Source organism: Salmo trutta, chromosome 25, assembly GCF_901001165.1.
Source record: "Salmo trutta chromosome 25, fSalTru1.1, whole genome shotgun sequence".
In the NCBI taxonomy this organism is placed as follows: domain Eukaryota; kingdom Metazoa; phylum Chordata; class Actinopteri; order Salmoniformes; family Salmonidae; genus Salmo; species Salmo trutta.
This window is the reverse complement of record NC_042981.1, coordinates 5,371,550-5,388,914: the sequence shown is the minus strand read 5'-3', so window position 1 is coordinate 5,388,914 and position 17,365 is coordinate 5,371,550. Positions and strand designations below refer to the sequence as shown.

The 17,365-nt window shown below is 46.8% G+C and overlaps 1 protein-coding gene across 3 annotated transcripts in view; it reads left to right on the top strand.

Moving 5' to 3' along the window:
- The window catches only part of LOC115161900 (E3 ubiquitin-protein ligase TRIM9-like), an 83,335-nt gene that overhangs the window by 22,914 nt on the left and 43,056 nt on the right, over positions 1 to 17,365 (top strand). The window lies entirely within an intron of this gene.

Below are 17,365 nucleotides of genomic sequence, written 5' to 3'. Positions count from 1 at the left end.
CTAGCTACTGTAGTTGTCAGATTCCTGGTTGATCCAGCTTCTAGCTACTGTAGTTGTCAGATTCCTGGTTGATCCAGCTTCTAGCTACTGTAGTTGTCAGAATCCTGGTTGATCCAGCTTCTAGCTACTGTAGTTGTCAGATCCCTGGTTGATCCAGCTTCTAGCTACTGTAGTTGTCAGATTTCTGGTTGATCCAGCTTCTAGCTACTGTAGTTGTCAGAATCCTTGTTGATCCAGCTTCTAGCTACTGTAGTTGTCAGAATCCTGGTTGATCCAGCATCTAGCTACTGTAGTTGTCAGATTCCTGGTTGATCCAGCTTCTAGCTACTGTAGTTGTCAGAATCCTGGTTGATCCAGCTTCTAGCTACTGTAGTTGTCAGATTCCTGGTTGATCCAGCTTCTAGCTGCTGTAGTTGTCAGAATCCTGGTTGATCCAGCTTCTAGCTACTGTAGTTGTCAGGATCCTGGTTGATCCAGCTTCTAGCTACTGTAGTTGTCAGAATCCTGGTTGATCCAGCATGTTAGATGTTGTTAACTCTCAGTTTATTAGTAAGAGAAGGTTCCCTGAACAGCGAAGGGCTTAAATCGCCCCACTGAATATTTCCATCGGGGGCTGCCTGATTCTCTCAGGGCAACAGTGAGTGAAAACAGTCTGTAACTGATTTTCGATTGGAACAGTGTAGGCAGCAGCCGCTTATGTCCCGAGTTTATGGACCAGCTTCCAAGGTAGTGATAACTTGATGTGTGGTATGTTATAGGCTAGTGGTATTACTTACATATTATCCTCAATCACTGGCTCCTAAAAAAAGGGACATTTCAAAAAAATGTTCACCATAGTAAATCACACCATCATGTGATTTATAGCCAACTATGAGCAGGCAAAGTCTAGTAAAATAAAAATAACCTTTTCCTACTCGTTTCCGGATGTCGTCATCGGACTAGGAACATGCCATTTTCACTGATGCTGTTGGGGCGGTGCTGGAAATTATGAATATGAAGTAGAAATATTTTGACATTTCCCTTTAACTACTTAGTCTCAGACCTGGTCCTAGAACGGTTTTGTGCTCCTTCATAAGGAGTTGGTCAAGAGAGCAGAGACAGACTGTCACCCAGGCCTACTTGATGCCAGATCTCTGAGAAAGCCTCACCCAGGCCTGCTCGATGCCAGATCTCTGAGAAAGCCTCACCCAGGCCTGCTCGATGCCAGAGCTCTGAGAAAGCCTCACCCAGGCCTGCTCGATGCCAGAGCTCTGAGAAAGCCTCACCCAGGCCTGCTCGATGCCAGAGCTCTGAGAAAGCCTCACCCAGGCCTGCTCGATGCCAGAGCTCTGAGAAAGCCTCACCCAGGCCTGCTCGATGCCAGAGCTCTGAGAAAGCCTCACCCAGGCCTGCTCGATGCCAGAGCTCTGAGAAAGCCTCACCCAGGCCTGCTCGATGCCAGAGCTCTGAGAAAGCCTCACCCAGGCCTGCTCGATGCCAGATCTCTGAGAAAGCCTCACCCAGGCCTGCTCGATGCCAGATCTCTGAGAAAGCCTTGTTGTTCATAGAACAGTAGAGCCGTGAACTAGAAAAGTTTTTTTTTTTTTTTCTTCTAGAAAGTACAGTAGCTTTTGGAAAATAGGTCACGCTCTCTTTGCCCTCCAATTGTTGTGTGTACACACACACACACACACACACACACACACACACACACACACACACACACACACACAGGTGTAATATAGACAATAGTGTTTAATGAATTCATGGAACATGGAGGTTTTAAATGCCAGATTATACTTCGGGGGTGGGTTTTAGGTGACGTTACATCTACAGTATTAATGTCCTTGTGTTATTCCCAAATGCCACTCTATTTACTATATAGGGCACTACTTTAGACCAGAGCCATATGGGACCGTTGGGCCATTTGGGATGCAAACCCTTGTGCTACAGAACAGCCCACTTACTTCCTTCCGTACTCGACTACGGAGGCTTTAATCCAAATTGGCTCTGACGTCTTTTTGACATCCCAGCCTCCCTGTGCCAGATTGGCTCGTTTGTTCGCTCCGATCGCTCGCTGCCGAGAGAACGTGAAACATGTAGAACGGCCCTGGAGCCACCTCAGTGTGTGTGTGTGTGTGTGTGTCTGTGTGTGTGTGTGTGTGTGTGTGTGTGTGTGTGTGTGTGTGTGTGTGTGCGCGTGCAGATCGGCCCTGGCGCTCTGGGCTACATTATTCATGACGAGCACGTGTTCACACTTGCCGTAATTACAAAGATGATTACACACACACACACACACACACACACACACACACCAATTCCAGGGAGTCCTCAGGGTCCCCTGTGAAACCACGATTAGGTCTCGTTCCAAACATTCCAACATTGTAACATCCCCGTCAGGGGCCCGGCTAATGTACAATTATAAAATCTCATTAGAATTTTTTTTTTGCACAATGTAACAACTCACATTAAAGGTACAATCTGCAGTTGAAACAATAACAAAGTTACTCTCTGTCACGTGTGCTCCCTCTCCAGCCTCAGGGTCACCAGGCGGCTTGTTATGGCACATACCTGTCGCCATGGTTACGCGCTCCTGGACTCCATCACCTCCCCGGTGACCTTCCCTATAGATGTCACCTCCCATTGGTTCCTTCCCTATAGATGTCACCTCCCATTGGTTCCTTCCCTATAGATGTCACCTCCCATTGGTTCCTTCCCTATAGATGTCACCTCCCATTGGTTCCTTCCCTATAGATGTCACCTCCCATTGGTTCCTTCCCTATAGATGTCACCTCCCATTGGTTCCTTCCCTATAGATGTCACCTCCCATTGGTTCCTTCCCTATAGATGTCACCTCCCTTTAGTTCCTTCCCTATAGATGTCACCTCCCATTGGTTCCTTCCCTATAGATGTCACCTCCCATTGGTTCCTTCCCTATAGATGTCACCTCCCATTGGTTCCTTCCCCAGGCGTCCTTGTTTCTGTTCCCGTGTCATCATGTCTGTGTGCTGTTAGTGTTTCGGATTATGTTTATTTTATTAAAACACTCACTCCCTGAACTTAAGCGGTATATCGTAACACTCCTCACCTCTGTTTTTGGTAAAAAGCTGAGGGATGGGCCAGGAGAAATGGAACCAATCTCAAAATGTATAAATAGAGTCTTAGATGCAAGGACTGACCATCCATGATATCAACATTATTATTTTAACCATGTTATGAGGCTGTACAGGGTTGGTTTACATTTACAATGTTAACAAACATTGAAGTAAAACAAGCTTATATTTTGGTTTCTGATGGGGTTCTACATTTTGAACTAAGCTCATGAGGCATTTATAAGTGATATTCTTCAAGAATCAATGGGTACACACTGTATATCACCAATAGATGCAGAAACTGTGGATTCTAGCTTTAAGCTAATGTGTATATATACACTGAACAAAAATATAAATCGCAACATGTAAAGTGTTGGTCCCAATATTTCACTTTAGGTACCATCAGTCCAGTAAATAAAAAAGCTAATTATTTCAATTTATGCTCAGCTGTGCCTCATAAGTGCTACACATACTAATCTATTTTATAATCAAAGATTGAGTTTTGAAATAGTATATGGTCTGAGAAAATCAATATTGGCTGGCCAACCAATATGCTGTGATAATGTATGAGGCCTGCCTACTGCTGTGATAATGTATGAGGCCTGCCTACTGCTGTGATAATGTATGAGGCCTGCCTACTGCTGTGATAATGTATGAGGCCTGCCTACTGCTGTGATAATGTATGAGGCCTGCCTACTGCTGTGATAATGTATGAGGCCTGCCTACTGCTGTGATAATGTATGAGGCCTGCCTACTGCTGTGATAATGTATGAGGCCTGCCTACTGCTGTGATAATGAATGAGGCCTGCCTACTGCTGTGATAATGAATGAGGCCTGCCTACTGCTGTGATAATGTATGAGGCCTGCCTACTGCTGTGATAATGTATGAGGCCTGCCTACTGCTGTGATAATGTATGAGGCCTGCCTACTGCTGTGATAATGTATGAGGCCTGCCTACTGCTGTGATAATGTATGAGGCCTGCCTACTGCTGTGATAATGTATGAGGCCTGCCTACTGCTGTGATAATGAATGAGGCCTGCCTACTGCTGTGATAATGAATGAGGCCTGCCTACTGCTGTGATAATGTATGAGGCCTGCCTACTGCTGTGATAATGTATGAGGCCTGCCTACTGCTGTGATAATGTATGAGGCCTGCCTACTGCTGTGATAATGAATGAGGCCTGTCTACTGCTGTGATAATGTATGAGGCCTGCCTACTGCTGTGATAATGTATGAGGCCTGCCTACTGCTGTGATAATGTATGAGGCCTGCCTACTGCTGTTATAATGTATGAGGCCTGTCTACTGCTGTGATAATGTATGAGGCCTGCCTACTGCTGTGATAATGTATGAGGCCTGCCTACTGCTGTGATAATGTATGAGGCCTGCCTACTGCTGTGATAATGTATGAGGCCTGCCTACTGCTGTGATAATGTATGAGGCCTGCCTACTGCTGTGATAATGTATGAGGCCTGCCTACTGCTGTGATAATGTATGAGGCCTGCCTACTGCACAAACCTCATTCCTACAGAACTGTTTTTATTAGATTATTGTTTTAAACATTGGGCTTGGTTGGTGGCCGCTGTTATAAAGCGTTATACCTGCAGGCTTTAAGTAACGTGTTACCAGATCGATGCTGCTATATGTAGACATGGCTGTGTCGTTTTTACAAAACCAGACACCGTGTTTCAGTAGTCAAAAACAGAACAATATTTACTTCGCATCACACAATGATTTGACCTGTTTTTTGAGGAGCGTGTACGAGGAGTGTGCATGTACTGTATGTTGCTTACTCATAGACAGATGGATATGACAATGTGAGAAAAAACTCTGGACAATCAAGTCAACTGTGTTGGTTTCATCAGACACTGTGGAAAAACCCCTCAGGACAATAAAATCAACGGTGTTGGTTTCATCAGTGTGACAGAGAGCTTCTGCTGAACACCGCACAGCCACTGTTAACAAGGCGACATACCCCTGATCGACCTTCATTGATTCAGAGAGGACAATGAGACAAGACTGGGACTGAAACAGAAAATGAGAAACTAATGAAGGATGGTTGAAAGGGCAGTGTGTGTGTGTGTGTGTGTGCGCGTGTGTGTGTGTGTGTGCGCATGTGTGTGTGTGTGTGTGTGTGTGTGTGTGTGTGTGTGTGTGTGTGCGCGTGTGTGTGTGCGCATGTGTGTGTGCGCGTGTGTGTGTGTGTGTGTGTGTGTGTGTGTGTGTGCGCATGTGTGTGTGTGTGTGCGCATATGTGTGTGTGTGTGTGTGTGCGCATGTGTGTGTGTGTGTGTGTGTGCGCATGTGTGTGTGCGCGTGTGTGTGTGTGCGCATGTGTGTGTGCGCATGTGTGTGTGTGTGTGTGTGTGTGTGTGTGTGTGTGTGTGTGTGTGTGTGTGCGCATGTGTGTGTGTGTGTGTGTGTGTGTGTGTGTGTGTGTGTGTGTGTGTGTATCCTGATTGATAGTCTGAATCAGAGAAAGCTATAGGAGCTGAGAGTGTATAGGGGAAGTGTATTGTGATTGACAGGTTCAGTAAGTGGTGTTGGTTGCCTGGTGATTTGCTTTGTGAGGAGCTGCTCTCTCTGAAAAACACCTGAAACGACATCTGACGGGGGGGGGGGGGACCAGGGTCCATAGTGTTCTGTCTGGGGGGGGGGGGGGGGGACCAGGGTCCATAGTGTTCTGTCTGGGGGGGGGGGGGGGGACCAGGGTCCATAGTGTTCTGTCTGGGGGGGGGGGGGGGGGACCAGGGTCCATAGTGTTCTGTCTGGGGGGGGGGACCAGGGTCCATAGTGTTCTGTCTGGGGGGGGGGACCAGGGTCCATAGTGTTCTGTCTGGGGGGGGACCAGGGTCCATAGTGTTCTGTCTGGGGGGGGGGGGACCAGGGTCCATAGTGTTCTTTCTGGGGGGGGGGGGGGGACCAGGGTCCATAGTGTTCTGTCTGGGGGGGACCAGGGACCATAGTGTTCTGTCTGGGGGGGGGGGGGACCAGGGTCCATAGTGTTCTGTCTGGGGGGGGGACCAGGGTCCATACTGTTCTGTCTGGGGGGGGGGACCAGGGTCCATAGTGTTCTGTCTGGGGGGGGGACCAGGGTCCATAGTGTTCTGTCTGGGGGGGGACCAGGGTCCATAGTGTTCTGTCTGGGGGGGACCAGGGTCCATAGTGTTCTGTCTGGGGGGGGGGACCAGGGTCCATAGTGTTCTGTCTGGGGGGGGACCAGGGTCCATAGTGTTCTGTCTGGGGGGGACCAGGGTCCATAGTGTTCTGTCTGGGGGGGACCAGGGTCCATAGTGTTCTGTCTGGGGGGGACCAGGGTCCATAGTGTTCTGTCTGGAGGGGGACCAGGGTCCATAGTGTTCTGTCTGGGGGGGGGACCAGGGTCCATAGTGTTCTGTCTGGGGGGGGGGGGACCAGGGTCCATAGTGTTCTCTCTGTTTTCCCAGTGTTTTGTTTCCCCCAGTATTTTCCCAGTGTTCCCAGTATTTTCCCTCTGTTTTCCCTGTATGTTCCAAGACAGTCAAATTCCCTGGTCAGACTACATAACATGCCCAAAACCCCTTACGTCTATAATATTAATTGAAATGTAATTCCCAAGTTGCCACAGAGGAAGTTACACATGCTACTGTACTTGGAGTGCGCACACAAATACATTTTCCACATGTTTATTGATGTGAGTGTTTGTTATTTAGCCTGCTCATATTTCATTGTTCACATTCAAGGCATAGCTGATATCTTTTCTACCGTTTCAGCCCAAACACTCTACTTAATTCTGTATTTTCATGGTTTTTTTTGACAGACATTGGTTAATTGATAATTGACAGCCCTCACATCAATTTGGCCTGCTAATTATATGCAGTTGGTTAACCCTTTACTGTCTTGGGAATTGGCCTGTATGGATAGGACTAAATATGAAATGGTTCTTACAGAAGAAATGTGAAAATGCATAACCATGGTAGAAAATGGAAGGGAACAATTAATATGAAAATTATTAGATCAAAAGGTGAGGAAACAACAGTTCACCTGACACAAGAATTCAAACATTACACTGTTGATTTGATGGGCATTTTACATTTACTGTACTTTTCACCTTATTTGTTGATAAGGAAATCTGAAAATACTCTGTTAGGTAGGGGACATAAGACAAACAAATTACAAAGGTTTGAGTGAGATGACTAAAAGAGTGTAAGTTATTTATAATAAGGGTTACCTGGAGAAAATTGTACCTCTGAAATTAAAATGGATGGCCCTTCCTTCAAATAAATATATTTTAACTAGACCCTCCCTGAACGCTTGAAAAAAAACCTCCCCTATACCCCAAATCAAAATGACAACAAAGTCAATAGCAGCGAACATGCCTACTATTTACTAGAGCCTTAGATATGCAGTTTAAGGAACTGTTCTTTGTCCTGTAAGCGTTACTTGGCAACGCAGGAATGTTTATAGTGTGCAGTGCTGAGGGCCAGAAGGTTGTGGGTTCGCAGATCACCGTGGACCAGAATAACGGTGGAAAGATCTCCTTCATAGTAAAAGCGTTGCATGACTATCATTGTATGTACGGGTCTGAGAAAAAAAATGGTTTTCTATAAACATTTCATGCAATTCTATATCATTTGTACATGACTGGAGACCTTAGCAGAATCTTACAAGCTGAGAATGGACAGAGAGATAAGAAGAGTATGTGTTCATCTTATATTTCACCAAGGCCAAATCACTGTGCCTTGTTTGCAGCGAAACTGTCCCTGTTGGCAAAGTCATTAAATCTGAGACATCATTAGGAATCTGAGCATGGTACTTTTTTTATAAAGTTAGGCCAACCTTTCCACTCCAGACAGAGTAGGACTACCAACGCAAAAAAAAAAGTATGCTTACCTGTTTCTCTTCTTCTGTGGCTTAACCCAACGAGAGGTCACCAGTGTTTCCCTAAAACATCTTTATCTTAAGCTACTAAGGGGTAGGTTTCTATGCTTTCTGACATTTTCTTTAATAAAAGGTAGACCTATGGCATACCCTCTCATTTCAAGTCTTGGTTTTAACTTATCAGCCCTTCACTGAAACGAAGGTAGGCTATTTAAAGAGTGCATGGTGGGTGGAGGAATTGTAGATTCCCTGTGGAACACAGCTTCCCTGTTGTTGACTCTAATGCTTCCCACACTTGTGTCAAGTTGGCTGGATTTCCTTTGGGTGGTGGATCATTCTTGATACACACGGAAAACTTGTCACGTTCGTGTGTAGAAACGGACCAAGGTGCAGCGTGAGTAGCGTTCCACATCTTTATTAGAAAGTGAAACTTAACTTCTCTAGGGTAGGGGGCAGTATTTTGACGTCCAGATGAAAGGCATGCCCAAATTAAACTGCCTGCTACTCAGGCTCAGAAGGTAGGATATGCATATTATTAGTAGATTTGGATAGAAAACACTCTGACGTTTCTAAAACTGTTTGAATGATGTCTGTGAGTATAACAGAACTCATATGGCAGGCAAAAACCTGAGAAAAATCCAACCAGGAAGTGGGAAATCTGAGGGTTGTAGTTTTTTCAAGTGATTGCCTATTGCCTACACAGTGACTTAGGGTTCATTTTGCACTTCCTAAGGCTTCCACTAGATGTCAACAGTCTTTAGAACGTTGTTTCAGGCTTCTACTGTGAATTTGAAGCGAACAATAGGGCCTGGAGTCAGATGAGTGAGGAAATTACATGAGCTCAGAGGCGCTCGCTCACGTGAGTGTGAGCTGTGTTCCTTTTCTTTTCAGAAGACATTGGAATTGTCCGGTTGGAATATTGCTGAAGATTTATGTTAAAAACATCCGAAAGATCGATGCTATACATCGTTTGACATATTTCTATGAACGTAAATATAACTTTTTTTGACTTTTCGTCGTGACATTTTTGCGCGCTTCCTGCATTTGGATTTGTGAACTGAACGCGCGAACAAAAAGGAGGTATTTGGACATAAATGATGGACTTTATCGAACAAAACAAACATTTATTGTGGACCTGGGATTCCTGGGAGTGCATTCTGATGAAGATCATCAAAGGTAAGTGAATATTAATAATATTATTTCTGAGTTTTATTGACTCCACAAAATGGCGGGTTTGGTTTCGTGTCTGAACGCTGTACTCAGATTATTGCAAAGTGTGCTTGGCTGTAAAGTTTTTTTGAAATCTGACACAGCTGTTGCATTAAGGACAGGTGAATCTATAATTCTTTGAATTACAGTTTAATATTTTATCAATGTTTATGATGAGTATTTCTGTAAATTGATGTGCTCATTCACCGGAAGTTTTGGGAGGCAAAACATATCTGAACATTACACGCAATGTAAAAATGGGGTTTTTGGATATAAATATGAACTTTATCGAGCAAAACATACATGTATTGTGTAACATGAAGTCCTATGAGTGTCATCTGATGAAGATCATCAAAGGTTAGTGATTAATGTTAGATGTATTTCTGGTTTTTGTGACGCCTCTCCTTGCTTGGAAAATAGCTGTGTGGTTTTTCTTGTCAAGGTGATGTGCTAACATAATCTAATCCTATGCTTTCAACGTAAAGCCTTTTTGAAATCGGACAATGTGGTTGAATTAAGGAGAAGTGTATCTTTAAAATGGGATATAATAGTTGTATGTTTGAGAAATCTGAATTATGAGATTTTTGTTGTTTTGAATTTGGCGCCCTGCTATTTCACTGGCTGTTGAATAGTGTGTCCCGCAGGTGGGACGGTCACGTCCTACATACCCAAGAGAGGTTAACAAAATACAAAAACAATAAAGAATAAACGAACCGTGACGACAATGCAGTGCTAACAGGCAACTAAACATAAACAATATCCCATAACCCACAGGTGGAAAAAATTCTACTTAAGTATGATCCCCAATTAGAGACAACGATAACCAGCTGCCTCTAATTGGGAATCATACAAATCACCAACATAGAAAATAAACCTAGAACCTCACATAGAAAATATAAACTAGACTAACCCCCCAGTCACGCCCTGACCTACTCTACCACAGAAAATAAAAGCGTTCTATGGTCAGGACATGACAAAACTGTAGAGCGTTGAGAGAAAATTGTACCTCTGAAATTAAAATGGATGGCCCTTCCTTCAAATAAATATATTTTAACTAGACCCTCCCTGAACGCTTGAAAAAAAACCTTCCCTATACGGTCACGTCCTACATACCCAAGAGAGGTTAACAAAATACAAAAACAATAAAGAATAAACGAACCGTGACGACAATGCAGTGCTAACAGGCAACTAAACATAAACAATATCCCATAACCCACAGGTGGAAAAAATTCTACTTAAGTATGATCCCCAATTAGAGACAACGATAACCAGCTGCCTCTAATTGGGAATCATACAAATCACCAACATAGAAAATAAACCTAGAACCTCACATAGAAAATATAAACTAGACTAACCCCCCAGTCACGCCCTGACCTACTCTACCACAGAAAATAAAAGCGTTCTATGGTCAGGACATGACAAAACTGTAGAGCGTGAAAAGCCCAGCAGAGTTGCAGTTCTTGACACACTCAAACAGGTGCGCCTGGCGCCTACTACAATACCCCCGTTCAAAGGCACTTAAATCTTTTGTCTTGCCCATTCACCGTCTGAATGGCACACATACACAATCCATGTCTCAATTGACTCAATGCTTAAACATTTTTCTTTAGCCTGTCTCCTCCCCTTCAGCCAAACACTGATCAAAGTGGATTTAACAAGTGACATCAATAAGGGATTGTAGCGTTCACCTGGATTCACCTGGTCAGTCTATGGTCAGTCTATGTCATGGAAAGAGCAGGTGTTCATAATGTTTTGTACACTGTGTATAGGCGCACTTGATATTCTGCCCAGCAGAGAATCAGATGGGGGGGCATCGGGCACACATGGATATCTAGCCTAATACGTAACTCATTCTAAAACACTGAGAAATATTGACATTTCATCAATTACAAATGACATGACCCTCCGCTGGACTAGATTAACAATACTAAACCCTTCCCTTGACTGACATGGAAAAAGCAGGACCCCCCCACCCCCATTTTCCTCCAGGTCCCCGTTCTGTATTTTGAATCATCCCTAACTGCTGTCTCCAATAGGTCACACAGCTCTCCAAAGTGTGACACGGGTTCCGAAGCAATGCCAATGCACGTGTACGACTCAAACAAGAGTCTTCAACTACAAGGGTACTTATTTTGATCTCTCCTAGCTGTGCCGTTGAGGAACTAGAGCACACTGGTAGTTGTTTCGTTTGGAACACAGCCCTGCATCCTCCCCCGCAATCACACAATTACTGTTGTTGTTTACACAATCCCCCCCCCCCAAAAAAAAAATTATAATATATATATAAAATAGGATCTTACAGTGCTAGGCTTTCACGAAGCAATTCAGAGAAACAGATCATCATTTTGGTGGGTATAGAATGGAGTCCTGAGTGCATTCAGGAGCGTGTGTCGCAGCGACTTGTCTTCACAATAGACAAACAGGCTCGTTCTGTTCAGAACAACCCAGGATATGACATCATGTCATCTGGTAAAACTGTACATCAAACAGATTCATTCTGTTCAGAACAACCCAGGATATGACATCATGTCATCTGGTTACTGTTCAGAACAACCCAGGATATGACATCATGTCATCTGGTTACTGTACATCAAACAGTGATCATAAACGTTGACACTGTATATAACATTACTTTTATGATATGGAAATGTGAAGTTCACATTTGGACTCTTGTATGCTTGTGTGACATCAAAGCGATATTTATTATCCTTAACGTCTCATCTTTCAAAATACAATCGAGTCCTCGTAATTTACAGCATTTCCGTCACAAGACAACAAGAAAATATAAAAAGTTGCCCAATTAGCGGGAGGGATTTGGGGGGGGGCAACTTCTTGTCTCGTGAGGTACTCAAGTTCAGAACGTCTGTCAGTCAAAACCCATACAGAGCAGTGACGTCATGTATAGCATGTTACTGAACAGCCACTACGTTCCAATTCAGGCGTTTATTAGTGGCCAAAGCTGCCATTTTCAACCCGAATGCAGGTAGGAGTGTAGAGGGCTACAGGTGTGGGAGAGGAGGACGGTTGTCAAGGAGGATGGTTGTCAAGGAGGATGTGAGGAGCGTTTGCATATTTTACACCTCCACATTACTTTTAGCTTTGTTTTTAGACATTTTAACTTGACCTGTTTTATATCTGTTTATTTATTATATTTATTGAAAATAAAAGTCCTATTTTTTTGTAAATCCTTCACCTGTCATATTTTAAACCTTTATGAGAAGCATCGGCCAGCTTCATCACAGTAGTCGGTCCGGTTCACATGAGATGAGATGCCTAGACTTGGGTTGACATAGAGGATCATAGACGAGGGTTGACATTGAAGATCATAGACGAGAGATGACATAGAGGATCATAGGTGAGGGTTGACATAGAGGATCGTAGACGAGGGTTGACATAGAGGATCATAGACTAGGGTAGACACAGAGAGTGTGTCTATCTACACTGTGGTTGTTTTCACTGTATCAGCTTTCTGCTGGTTTAACTGACGGCTGTGTTCTGGAACTGAGGGTTGTGTTCTGGAACTGAGGGCTGTGTTCTGGAACTGATGGCTGTGTTCTGGAACTGAGGGTTGTGTTCTGGAACTGAGAGTTGTGTTCTGGAACTGAGGGCTGTGTTCTGGAACTGAGGGCTGTGTTCTGGAACTGAGGGTTGTGTTCTGGAACTGAGGGTTGTGTTCTGGAACTGAGGGCTGTGTTCTGGAACTGAGGGTTGTGTTCTGGAACTGAGGGCTGTGTTCTGGAACTGAGGGCTGTGTTCTGGAACTGAGGGTTGTGTTCTGGAACTGAGGGCTGTGTTCTGGAACTGAGGGCTGTGTTCTGGAACTGAGGGCTGTGTTCTGGAACTGAGGGTTGTGTTCTGGAACTGAGGGCTGTGTTCTGGAACTGAGGGTTGTGTTCTGGAACTGAGGGCTGTGTTCTGGAACTGAGGGTTGTGTTCTGGAACTGAGGGCTGTGTTCTGGAACTGAGGGCTGTGTTCTGGAACTGAGGGTTGTGTTCTGGAACTGAGGGCTGTGTTCTGGAACTGAGGGCTGTGTTCTGGAACTGAGGGTTGTGTTCTGGAACTGAGGGCTGTGTTCTGGAACTGAGGGTTGTGTTCTGGAACTGAGGGCTGTGTTCTGGAACTGAGGGTTGTGTTCTGGAACTGAGGGCTGTGTTCTGGAACTGAGGGTTGTGTTCTGGAACTGAGGGTTGTGTTCTGGAACTGAGGGTTGTGTTCTGGAACTGAGGGTTGTGTTCTGGAACTGAGGGCTGTGTTCTGGAACTGAGGGTTGTGTTCTGGAACTGAGAGTTGTGTTCTGGAACTGAGGGTTGTGTTCTGGAACTGAGGGCTGTGTTCTAGAACTGAGGGTTGTGTTCTGGAACTGAGGGCTGTGTTCTGGAACTGAGGGCTGTGTTCTGGAACTGAGGGCTGTGTTCTGGAACTGAGGGTTGTGTTCTGGAACTGAGGGTTGTGTTCTGGAACTGAGGGCTGTGTTCTGGAACTGAGGGCTGTGTTCTGGAACTGAGGGCTGTGTTCTGGAACTGAGGGTTGTGTTCTGGAACTGAGGGCTGTGTTCTGGAACTGAGGGCTGTGTTCTGGAACGGAGGGTTGTGTTCTGGAACTGAGGGCTGTGTTCTGGAACTGAGGGCTGTGTTCTGGAACTGAGGGTTGTGTTCTGGAACTGAGAGTTGTGTTCTGGAACTGAGGGTTGTGTTCTGGAACTGAGGGCTGTGTTCTGGAACTGAGGGCTGTGTTCTGGAACGGAGGGTTGTGTTCTGGAACGGAGGGTTGTGTTCTGGAACTGAGGGTTGTGTTCTGGAACTGAGGGCTGTGTTCTGGAACTGAGGGTTGTGTTCTGGAACTGAGGGCTGTGTTCTGGAACTGAGGGTTGTGCTCTGGAACTGAGGGCTGTGTTCTGGAACTGAGGGTTGTGTTCTGGAACTGAGAGTTGTGTTCTGGAACTGAGGGCTGTGTTCTGGAACTGAGGGTTGTGTTCTGGAACTGTGGGCTGTGTTCTGGAACTGAGGGCTGCGTTCCTGAACTGAGGGTTGCGCTCTGGAACTGAGGGCTGTGTTCTGGAACTGAGGGTTGTGTTCTGGAACTGAGGGCTGTGTTCTGGAACTGAGGGTTGTGTTCTGGAACTGAGGGCTGTGTTCTGGAACTGAGGGTTGTGTTCTGGAACTGAGGGCTGTGTTCTGGAACTGAGGGCTGTGTTCTGGAACGGAGGGTTGTGTTCTGGAACTGAGGGTTGGGTTCTGGAACTGAGGGCTGGGTTCTGGAACTGAGGGCTGTGTTCTGGAACTGAGGGTTGTGTTCTGGAACTGAGGGCTGTGTTCTGGAACTGAGGGCTGTGTTCTGGAACGGAGGGTTGTGTTCTGGAACTGAGGGTTGGGTTCTGGAACTGAGGGCTGGGTTCTGGAACTGAGGGCTGTGTTCTGGAACTGAGGGTTGTGTTCTGGAACTGAGAGTTGTGTTCTGGAACTGAGGGTTGTGTTCTGGAACTGAGGGCTGTGTTCTGGAACTGAGAGTTGTGTTCTGGAACTGAGGGCTGTGTTCTGGAACTGAGGGTTGTGTTCTGGAACTGAGGGCTGTGTTCTGGAACTGAGGGTTGTGCTCTGGAACTGAGGGCTGTGTTCTGGAACTGAGGGTTGTGTTCTGGAACTGAGAGTTCTGTTCTGGAACTGAGGGCTGTGTTCTGGAACTGAGGGCTGTGTTCTGGAACTGAGGGTTGTGTTCTGGAACTGAGGGCTGTGTTCTGGAACTGAGGGCTGTGTTCTGGAACTGAGGGCTGTGTTCTGGAACTGAGGGTTGTGTTCTGGAACTGAGAGTTGTGTTCTGGAACTGAGGGTTGTGTTCTGGAACTGAGGGCTGTGTTCTGGAACTGAGAGTTGTGTTCTGGAACTGAGGGCTGTGTTCTGGAACTGAGGGTTGTGTTCTGGAACTGAGGGCTGTGTTCTGGAACTGAGGGTTGTGCTCTGGAACTGAGGGCTGTGTTCTGGAACTGAGGGTTGTGTTCTGGAACTGAGAGTTCTGTTCTGGAACTGAGGGCTGTGTTCTGGAACTGAGGGCTGTGTTCTGGAACTGAGGGTTGTGTTCTGGAACTGAGGGCTGTGTTCTGGAACTGAGGGTTGTGTTCTGGAACTGAGGGCTGTGTTCTGGAACTGAGGGCTGTGTTCTGGAACTGATGGCTGTGTTCTGGAACTGAGGGTTGTGTTCTGGAACTGAGAGTTGTGTTCTGGAACTGAGGGCTGTGTTCTGGAACTGAGGGCTGTGTTCTGGAACTGAGGGTTGTGTTCTGGAACTGAGGGTTGTGTTCTGGAACTGAGGGCTGTGTTCTGGAACTGAGGGTTGTGTTCTGGAACTGAGGGCTGTGTTCTGGAACTGAGGGCTGTGTTCTGGAACTGAGGGTTGTGTTCTGGAACTGAGGGCTGTGTTCTGGAACTGAGGGGCTGGTGTTCTGGAACTGAGGGTTGTGTTCTGGAACTGAGGGCTGTGTTCTGGAACTGAGGGTTGTGTTCTGGAACTGAGGGCTGTGTTCTGGAACTGAGGGCTGTGTTCTGGAACTGAGGGTGTGTTCTGGAACTGAGGGCTGTGTTCTGGAACTGAGGGCTGTGTTCTGGAACTGAGGGTTGTGTTCTGGAACTGAGGGCTGTGTTCTGGAACTGAGGGTTGTGTTCTGGAACTGAGGGCTGTGTTCTGGAACTGAGGGTTGTGTTCTGGAACTGAGGGCTTGTGTTCTGGAACTGAGGGTTGTGTTCTGGAACTGAGGGTTGTGTTCTGGAACTGAGGGCTGTGTTCTGGAACTGAGGGTTGTGTTTCTGGAACTGAGGGCTTGTGTTCTGGAACTGAGGGCTGTGTTCTGGAACTGAGGTTGTGTTCTGGAACTGAGAGTTGTGTTCTGGAACTGAGGGTTGTGTTCTGGAACTGAGGGCTGTGTTCTGGAACTGAGGGTTGTGTTCTGGAACTGAGGGCTGTGTTCTGGAACTGAGGGCTGTGTTCTGGAACTGAGGGCTGTGTTCTGGAACTGAGGGCTGTGTTCTGGAACTGAGGGCTGTGTTCTGGAACTGAGGGTTGTGTTCTGGAACTGAGGGCTGTGTTCTGGAACTGAGGGCTGTGTTCTGGAACGGAGGGCTGTGTTCTGGAACTGAGGGCTGTGTTCTGGAACTGAGGGTTGTGTTCTGGAACTGAGAGTTGTGTTCTGGAACTGAGGGTTGTGTTCTGGAACTGAGGGCTGTGTTCTGGAACTGAGGGTTGTGTTCTGGAACTGAGGGCTGTGTTCTGGAACTGAGGGCTGTGTTCTGGAACTGAGGGTTGTGTTCTGGAACTGAGGGCTGTGTTCTGGAACTGAGGGCTGTGTTCTGGAACTGAGGGTTGTGTTCTGGAACTGAGGGCTGGGTTCTGGAACTGAGGGCTGTGTTCTGGAACTGAGGGTTGTGTTCTGGAACTGAGGGCTGTGTTCTGGAACTGAGGGCTGTGTTCTGGAACTGAGGGCTGTGTTCTGGAACTGAGGGTTGTGTTCTGGAACTGAGGGCTGTGTTCTGGAACTGAGGGCTGTGTTCTGGAACTGAGGGCTGTGTTCTGGAACTGAGGGTTGTGTTCTGGAACTGAGGGTTGTGTTCTGGAACTGAGGGCTGTGTTCTGGAACTGAGGGCTGTGTTCTGGAACTGAGGGCTGTGTTCTGGCAGGATGAAGCAGAGTCTCCCTCTCACCCTCTCAGCCTCAGTCCTCCCGAAAGATAACAAGCTCTGTCCCCACTTGGCTGATCTCTAGTCAGTTCACTCAACCGCACACAGCACTCAGGGTTACTGTTATGAGGTGTGTGTGTGTGTGTGTGTGTGTCAGACCACGCCCTCACTCTATCACCCCCTCTGTTCACACAGCCCCACTTTTATGCCCCCTCAACCACCACCCTCCCCCCACCTCCCCCCAACCACCTCCAACCACCCTCCCCCCACCTCCGACCCCCTCCCCCCACCTCCAACCACCCTCCCCCCACCTCCAACCACCCTCCCCCCACCTCCGACCCCCTCCCCCCATCTCTGATCCGATCCCCTCACCCCAACCACCCTCCCCCCACCTTCGACCCCCCCCTCCTCCTCCAACCACCCTCCCCCCACCTTCGACCCCCCCCTCCTCCTCCCAACCACCTCTGACCCCCCCCTCCTCCTCCCAACCACCTCTGAACCCCCCCTCCTCCTCCCAACCACCTTAGTCCAATTGATTGATGAATTCATTCATTCATTCA